General features: G+C 40.3%; 1 non-coding gene across 1 annotated transcript; it reads left to right on the forward strand.

The window, feature by feature from the left end:
- Positions 1 to 8,927: 8,927 nt before the first annotated feature.
- Positions 8,928 to 9,001, forward strand: Trnas-cga (transfer RNA serine (anticodon CGA)). Its single transcript has one exon. It is a non-coding gene; the product is annotated as a tRNA-Ser (tRNA).
- The last annotated feature ends 922 nt before the right edge of the window (positions 9,002 to 9,923 follow it).

A 9,923-nucleotide genomic window follows, 5' to 3' on the forward strand; every position in this document is an offset into this window, starting at 1 on the left:
TGTCCCCCATTGAGCATGTTTGGGACTGGATGAAGCGTCGTCTCACGCGGTCTGCACGTCCAGCACGAACGCTGGTCCAACTGAGCGCCAGGTGGAAATGGCATGGCAAGCCGTTCCACAGGACTACATCCAGCATCTCTACGATCGTCTCCATGGGAGAATAGCAGCCTGCATTGCTGCGAAAGGTGGATATACACTGTACTAGTGACGACATTGTGCATGCTCTGTTGCCTGTGTCTATGTGCCTGTGGTTCTGTCAGTGTGGACTAATGACCTCAGCAGTTGAGTCCCATAGTGCTCAGAGCCATTTGAACCATCTGTCAGTGTGATCATGTGATGTATCTGACCCCAGGAATGTGTCAATAAAGTTTCCCCTTCCTGGGACAATGAATTCACGGTGTTCTTATTTCAATTTCCAGGAGTGTATATATATATATATATATATATATATATATATATATATATATATATATATATATATATATAATTTTTCAATGCCATCTTACGGTATGCCATTAAATAGAATACGTCATCCAAAATTATTCATTAATAAATCAATCATTGCAGCCGGTGCTTTTTTTCTAAAACAAAGTTTGAGGGTACTCCGACATTGGATATAATGCAGCGAAAATTACTCATAACTGAAGCATGGGATACCACCAGTCTGCTTATAGCCATGACGTCATCAACATGTCCAACAACAACAAATAAAAGGTATCGGACTTGTTCCAAAGTCCAACACTCTGGACGATCATTTAATTCTCTATCATGCTCACGTTCGTTCACTGCATTTTCACACATAGGTTCAGTGCTCAGGTTTACAGTTTCACTTTCGTCATCCACTGTTGTTGAACTACCTGGCTTTTCACTGGCACACAAATTATTGACAGTTTTTAGTTTTTTTGATGCAGGAGAACAAGTAAAATAGTTTGTTAGTTTTTTGCTTGAAACAGTCAATGACATCGCTTTTCCCACCAAAACGGCACTGGTATCGTTCGTATTGCAATTACCAACACGAAAAAATGAAATAAAAAAATTACGTCCGTGAAATAAATCTTTGGCTCTCTTCCAAGTTCTCAACATCGTAAAAAAATTACTTTGTCGACGAAAAAGTTTAGGGGTACTCGTCCCCCAGCGTTCCCCCAGAAAAACAGCACTGATTACAGCACATTTTCGTTAAATGTGTATTCCGCTCGTGGTTGGTAGTTGGATAGCTCCAAACAGCTCCCAACGATAGTCGAATTATTAGCATCTGCGGAAGGATTCCAGATTCAGACGAAAGTACTCATCTCTAATTTGCACCTCGATTATGTAATTAATACGAATAAAACTGGCTGCCAGTACCAGTCGATCTACAATAAATTCGTTGCGGAACAACGAACAAACACCGATTTGAATCAGATTAATCATGCCTTCACATCATAGCATACTACATTTGCGTCAGGAAATGTTTTTTCTTATGTTTTCTGACGTATGTAACAACCATCCGAGAAATTTAACTGGATTGTTCATAAAAGAATTGATGATTTGATTCATAAATTAAAAAATGGAATTGTGACCTGCATGAAATCAGCTAAGATCAAGAAAGTGCTGCAGGAAGAGTTTTTAAATTCTGTCATTTTTCCGTACGTGGGACACCGACACATTTCTTTACAGTTCTGATTCGTGTGGAGGACAGTGTGATCAGACACTTTACGAGTAAATCTTTGTAGATGAAAAATAAGCATTCACCAGCACCGCAAAAATTATTCCACTCAAATTTACTCCACTTTACCAACAATGTGATGTTTTTTTTTGTTTGTTTTTTTTTTTTACAGGCGGCTTAAAATTTTCACGAAGAAAAATTCTAAATGCTTACGACTTGCTAGAGACTAAAAGAGAAATCGCTTAGAGGGAATATTCCATAAAAATACATCAATTAATTATGAATCAGTTTAGAGCACCGGCTTCCACTTAAATAATCAAATACGCGTGGTTCGCGTCAAAACTGATCGAAGAAGAAAACAACCTTTTTGAATCCAAACGAACTGTTTCTTCGCGTAGCGCGTCGGAAAAATCCGTGTGCCTGCAGCGTAGTATTTTCATTAAACGTACGTGGTGTTCTACGAATTTGTGTTTAGGTCGCTTCTGCGACAAGCACCGTCCGGAATTCTGTTCTAGCACAGCACGTGATGTAAGCAATAGCTAGCAAGACGGTTTCGTAATCTATTGTGTAACTAACGGAATACGCATTTGTAGGAAGTTTTTTGTAACGATTGATTTGTTACTGAACTTACTATGGTAAAAATGATTATGTTTGAATAATTTTGTATGACATCTACTGTTTAATGATATCCCGTTAGATGAAATTAAAAAAAAAAGAAAGGTACACAGGCAGAGTTGAACCAGTACCGTCAGCGTAGTAGCCGTGGGTCTTGGAGTTTGCACTATACTCGCTCGGTCAAGACGTTATTAACGTTAAGACTAGGGGGGTGCATAAAAATTAACATTGATTATCTCGGCAGTTAGAGAACATCGCATGAAAAGCCGCTAGTCAGGTACTAAGGACGGGTCTCTCTGCAACGTACTTAGACTCATCAAAATCAGAAAATAACAGGTCACAGGGTTCTCTTCTGAGTTCCAGCAAGGTTCCAAGCAATGCGATGGCTCGGTGGTTAGCTTGGGCATGTTTTCAAGTGACTTGAAATCACATTTTCTTCCGAATTGTCTAGCGAGAAGTTGTAGCACTTCAGGATGTCCAAGGCTTTGTCAGATTGTTTCAGTTATTTGCAGGGATTTTTAATAAGCAGGGTTTTGAGTCACTTCATTTACGTGAGAATCGTACCTCACGGCGTACTTTACTATTATTTCGCGTGCTAAACTGGACATGAATTATGGACGCGAACCGGTTTTCAGGCGTCAGGTATGATAGAGGTTCAGGGCCTTGTAGTTTTCGATAAGTTGGAAGCTGGGTATTGAATCGTGTCGTAGTCATTCAGTCCGAAGTGTTATGCAATCAATTTTGCCATTCTCTCCTGATCTGTAGTTTGTTCTACGCTTTGATGGAAATCGCGTATACAAAACTTTGATATCTGCGATTGGTAGAATTTCGACTTCATCTCATTTGCATTGTCAATCACACGTAGCTTTCATTCACCGGTTGTTTTACCTAAAGGTAGTAAATATAGGTACATCACTTGACTTTGCTGTTAGTTATTTATGAATTCACTACATCATTTACTGCATATTTATGCGAATCTATGTTGAATTCCTTGTCAGATGCCATCGTCTGTGGTTTGAAGGGTACAAATATCTTAAATAACGACATAACCGTGTTCATATACACCTTTCCCTTATCGATAGCAATAACTATCCCGTTCTATGGACGTGTAAATGTCAGGGGTAGAGGTAAGTTCTGACGCTGGTTGCGGAATGCAGTACTGCAGTGCCACATTTTCTCTGCAGGGTTTGTATAGTTTCATTTTTCCCGAAATAACTTTCCCACAGCGTAGCACTGACGCTTTCAGCATTTCGTAATAGCTCATACACATTCAGTATTTCGAGCCACGTCTTTCTTCAGATGGTCTGGAGAGCTGTTGTCAGAAATTAACCATTTTCATGTTAAAGCATAATGATTACAGTCATGGACCATGGTCTCATTATACCGTGTTCCACAATAAGATGGACATTTATGCAATTTATACCAATGCATCTTTTGTTGCACTGAAATAGCTTTCATGGCTAGCAAGAGGACTAAGAAAAATATTTCCGTTAATGTAATTTCGCTTGCGGAATAAACATGTCGTATTGTCCAAACGTGACATTAGATTTATTACGAAAAAACGAAGCTTGAGGTAATACGAGACTTATCGTGACTGTCTGGAACGACAAAAGACGATTTGATAGACATATCTGACGAAAATATCAACATGAACATGTAAAGAAGATTTATGGAGTCAGTGAGCGATGTGACATGAGGAGGAAGGGGTTAATGTAATGTACGTTCTGTACCTCTTCTTATTCTAACTAGATAATTTTAATTTAATGGAGGACTACCATAGCCAGTAGTTTCTTTAGAGCTTGATTTAGCGAAACCGTGCCCTATAATCAAAAAACTCATGACGCAATAATAAATTTCCAGACGCAATCTGACTTCCAGAATAGAAAAGTCACAATAGCATCCACTTATAATAATTCGTGCGGCTGGGCTTTGTCATGCATAGTTGGACACATGAGTATGAAACAATATAAAATCACTCGTAAGATCCAATCAAAACTATAGTCTGTACAAATGTCCAGCTCACAGTGGAACACGGTGTAATGGGACCGTGGTCCTTGATTGTAATCACTACGCTTTAACATGAAAATGGTTAACTGATAACACCTCTCCAGACCATCTGAAGAATGACGTGACTCAAAAAATTAAATTTGTTTGAGCTGTTAGATATCTGTACCTCTTTCTACACACCATCGCATTACTAAAATCCTTTCTTCTTCTGCTAGTACATTCCGTTGCTTTCTTCATTGAAGCTGTTACATCTATCTCGTTTTCATCGTCAATAAATTTAATGACGTTAACAGATGCTGTTGCACATGTCCTTGAAGACATTTTCCACGCTCATTTTGCACGGCAGCATTGCGAGCTATCAGTACACACTGTTTTGAACTAGTACTTGGCTCTACCTAGCTACGTCACTATGCTTGTTCACGCTACTGGCGGATCTGTGGTTTGCTTTTCGCCGTTATATAAGCTCATTATTATTATTTTTATATTTATTTAAGGTTCAAACACAAACAAACTGTATTGTTGTTCTGTTAATATTGTCATGCTGAAATCACAAAAAAGTGCGAAACCGAAGGCCGGGCCGTCAGTGATAGCAACACTTAGCACTTTTATTACTTATATCTACGTACAGCCAGAAAGGACTCCTGGACAGACAGTGCAGTTAATTATACAAACATCGACTCTCCCAGAATGCTGGTATTTACACAGCAATTGAATATTCCTAATATAGAACATTACAACCATAAGATATTTCAGTAAGCCTCCAGAAACAATAAATGAAGATATATTATAAGTGTACAATGAGCATGCCACGAGTCCCTGTACGATGAAGGGAGTTATATGGTGTGGTAGCCGCCTATCTCCCATCCATGAAGAAGGTTTCCGTTTTTACCCGAGAGGCGTGCTTTGATGATATAAGGGATGGAAAGTTTCGTTCTCTAGAAATTTCTCTAACATTACGGAACATTCGAGAGCATTCCACAACATTCGAGAATGTTACGGAATGTTTCACAATGATCTGGGATGTTTTGGAATGTTCTGAAATAGTCTGTGACATTCGGGAAGATTCCAAAATGTTCGGGAACATCCTGGAACATCGCCGGTCATTTTGGAACACTCCAGAACACTCTCTAATGTTGTGGGATGTTCTGGAACATTGCAGACCATTCTAAGCCTTGTTCGTATGTTCTGCAGTTCGCCACTTGTGGGGCTACCCATTGTTAGTGGTCTATAAAGCAAGACCCGTCGTGGGTTCGAACGTTAGTTTCTTATCAGTAAGGAACCGAAACAGTAGCGCAGTGGGTGAGTAAAACAAACAGTGAAATGTCAGTAGATAAAGTGGTACAGTGACTGAAGATAACTCGTAAATAATGTGTGTAAAGTGTGCTTAGTGTATTTGTTAGCAACAAATTTATTTGACTTATATTTTAGACAATGCCCAAGCGTAAATGAGGAAGAGATGTTGCCAGTTCTGAACCAAAAGAGTGATAACAAAAAGAACAGTGAAAAATGAAACAGAGGAAAAGCGCAAAGCACGTTTAAGTGACCAAATAACGACAGCGAGTACCGTGAGAAGCAGAGAAACTGAAGAACAACGAAATGAACGGGGTTGAAGGACCAAGAATTCCGACACAGTCTTATAATAAAAGACTGCGAACTCCAGCCAGCCATATAAATATCATCCTACGAAAAGAGCGGACCAGAACAAGTTAACAGAACAAACTAACAAATGAAGCGTTCCATTACGACCCGACCGAAGAATGTAACAAACATAAACACGTCGCAATAGGAAAAATGGACAACATCTGCCAATTTTGCAACGCGAAAAAATTTAGTAGACAAACACCAGAATTCTGTTGTATGAATTGAAAAATCCGATTACTAACTTCCTAAGCGAAGCCGGGTACCCCAGGTAGTATTAAACAACAAGTAATTGGTGGTAGCTAGGTTTGAACTGGCAACTCGCAGCACGTCGGACTGAGATGCTGACCACTAATCCACGCTGCATGAACCACAGTTCGTGCCACTGCTCCCTCTGCTGGAGAAAAAGTGACCCCTATAACGGAAGTCCTCATAGTATCTGGCTACAGCACTCCTGGATCCATATCTCGTAATTTCTATCGCGGCGCTGGTGGATCCTCGCGTTTTTGTTGTCTTGTTACATCTTCGTCTGACCATTGGTGGGCTTGTTACTGCAACGAAGATCCTATTGATTTTGGCCCCACTGCACACGACTTTGTTCGTTGCAGATGGTGGCGTACTTTGTACAGTTTTCATTTCAAGACTTCGTTGGTCTCTGTCGTTGCGGTTTGAACGTTGATGGCAGATTACGTTTGGGCCCTCTCTGGGGCTGAAACTGGCAGCATATTTTGAACAGTTATCTGAGTCAAACTGCAGTATTACTTCCAGGACAGTGTTTTTGCTTTCTGAATATCTGTGCAGAATTCCTTCTTCTCTTTACAATGTCGCTGTCTTCGTAGCTCCCTCCTTTGATAAAACTTCACTTTAATTGTTTTTTTTTTTTTTTTGCAGTTAATTTAGATGTTAACCAGGGGACAGATTTTCTCCCAGTTCTGAACTTCATCTGCTTTTGTGTCTTGAACGCTTATTGCATGAGGTATCTAGAACTTCTTAAAATTTTCTGATATGAGTTCCAGCACTTATTTCCGCTTGAACCTTTACTAGCAAATTCTGATCTCTTTCTTTTAATGTGTGTAAGACCCTCTTTGGTAAATATTTGTGCTTAAGTTCTTCCAACAAGTACGTACTCGTCAAACTCTCTCAGATTTTGGGCTATAACAATAATTTTCTTAGTTTGATTTATGCTTACAGATTATACAGTTGGGCACACTCCTACGTTGAAAGTAATAATCTTGTGGTCTCTTCTTCGACAGACGTCTGTCGACTTAGCATCGGCAGTAAATGAGAGGTGGTCATACTTAAATCAATACTGCTCTCTCCTTCACTATTTTCAATGGTTGATCCATTATTTCCCCATTGTGTAGGTGTAGATTAGTAGAAGCCAGAAATTCTTACATTTCCTTTACTCTGTTCTTACTGTATCATGCCACATGCTAGATTTTGCATTTCTGTCCATAGCAATTACTAAACCAACTTCTTTATTGTAGTCTGTCATGCCGTCAGTTTTTCTCACGTCATCTTCGATGTGTTTTTTGATATTTACACGCCAGATATGGTAAATAGCAAATTTTCTTTTATTATTTCTACAAATCTGATTATTACGGAATGAGTACGTTGTTTGGTTATCAGTATTACTGATCTTTTCCTTGCGCTTCTTGCGCTAAATATCTTGTGGCCTCTAACGACTCCAACTACCTTTTCTTGATAATAATTTAGTTCTTGGATGGAAGAGTTGTCAATCTGATATTGCACAATAAGCTGCATTAGGAAAGTTGTTGCAGCTCTGGAGCGCTGTAGACTTATTTGTATGTACATGATTTGTTTCTGAAGAAACAAAGTTCAGCCGGAAACTGTGACCGAGCGGTTCTAGCCGCTTCAGCCCGGAACCGCGCTGCTGCTCCGGTCGCAGGTTCGAATCGTGCCTCGGGCATGGATGGGTTTAGCCGAGCGATCTAAGGTGCTGCAGTCATGGACTGTGCGGCTGGTCCCCGCGGAGGTTCGAGTCCTCCCTCTGGAATGGGTGTGTGTGTTTGTCCTTAGGATAATTTAGGTTAAGTAGCGTGTAAGCTTAGTGACTGAGGACCTTAGCAGTTAAGTCCCACACTCATTTGAACATTTGAACAATTTGGCATGGATGTGTGTGATGTCCTTAGGTTAGTTAGGTTTAAGTAGTTCTAAGTCTAGGGGACTGATGACCTCAGATGTTAAGTCCCGTAGTGCTTAGAGCCATTTGAACCACTTTTTCTTTTATTTGAAACAAAGTTCTTTGGTTTGTATTTGGTGTCGCCATTAGTGATAATCAATGTTCTGTTTCCGTTGCGCACCGTTTACTTCGGACATATCCACGCTACTGCATTGCCCGAACATAGATGTGACGAACACGTATCTCGTTTAGCCCCTCCCGCCGCAGGTTCGAGTCCTCCGTCAGGCATGGGTGTGTGTGTGTGTGTGTGTGTTGATCTTAGCATTAGTTAATTTAAGTAGTGTAAGTCTAGGGACCGATGACCTCAGCAGTTTGGTCCCTTAGGAATTAACACACATTTGAAAATTTAGTATCCGTTTCTTTTCTAATCGCACGTAACAATCGGTGTGGGGACGACGTTCACCGAGGGGTTTGGTTTTTGTAACGTATTTATCGAATGAAACTTCCTGGGAGATTAAAAGTGTGTGCTGGACCGAGACGCAAACTCGGGACCTTTGCCTTTCGGGGGGAAGTGCTCCACCAACTGAGCTACCCAAGAACGACTCACGCCCTGCCCTCGAAAGACAAAGGTCCCGAGTTCGAGTCTCTGTCCGGCAGACAGTTTTAATCTGCCAGGAAGTTTCATATCAGCGCACACTCCGCTGCAGAGTGAAAATCTCATTCTGGAAACGTCCCCCAGGCTGAGGCTATATCTCCGAAATATCCTTTCTTTCAGGATTGTTAGTTCCGCATGGTTTGCAGGAGAGCTCCTGTAAATTTTGGAAGGTAGAAGACGAAGTACTGGAGGAAGTAAAGCTGTGAGGACAGGGCGTGAGTCGTTCTTGGGTAGCTCAGTTGGTAGAGCACTTGCCCGCGAAAGGCAAAGGTCCCGAGTTCGAGTCTCGGTCCAAAACACAGTTTTATTCTGCCAGGAAGTTTCATATCAGCGCACACTCCGCTGCAGCGTGAAAATCTCATTCTATTTATCAAATAATTGTCGCACGGCTATAAAATCTTTAGAGTACTGTTTCGCAATGGGAAGTATTATTTTCTGACTTCTTGACGTTTTGAAAAAGGCTTTGAATTCATTTGAAGACATGAGGTAATCTTTGGGGATATCTTCCACCATTAGCGTATCGCTCATTAAGAAACCTAATACTGACGATCCACATTCGGATCCCATATCTATCATGTCATCGTTCTGTTGTGTAGCACCAGATGCATGTAGCGTATCAGTAACAGCTGGTACCTGACGCTGTGTGAGCCGTAGTGTTAGATTCATCAGTCTCACTAAATTCCCGTAACTCGTCAGTTTCCTAAGAAATCAGTTTGACAGTTTAATTTCACAGATTTGTAATTGGGTGTTCATCCGAAGAAATATTTTTATTAGTGACGACTGAATTGTTGAAATTATTCTTATTAAAATCTAAATCAGGTCGACGTCTTTTAGTGTGTTTAGGTCATATTGAAGTCGGGTGACAAATGACAGAAGAAATACTTTTGCATAATGTAAATACAAATTCACAACTTTAGAAGTCTTTTCTTTTACTTGTATTGTGTAATATTGGTTATTGCCAAATCTCATGATATTGATCGATAGGGGGTTCGCTATAGGTTTTGATGAATGTGTTTTCGACTATCACAATATGTGACAAACTGCCGTATCTTTTGATTGCAATGACTTAGAAGTTTCACATTTTTACAGCACCAACGGACAGTAGACGGTAGTAAGCGACATTATTTTCTAGTTGATGCGTCTATCCGCTCCTGAGAAAAACTGGTCTCGACCGACGAACGGAGAGACAGACAGTCAGGCAATGAATGATAAAAAATATA

This window comes from Schistocerca nitens, chromosome 4 (assembly GCF_023898315.1).
Source record: "Schistocerca nitens isolate TAMUIC-IGC-003100 chromosome 4, iqSchNite1.1, whole genome shotgun sequence".
Classification (NCBI taxonomy): domain Eukaryota; kingdom Metazoa; phylum Arthropoda; class Insecta; order Orthoptera; family Acrididae; genus Schistocerca; species Schistocerca nitens.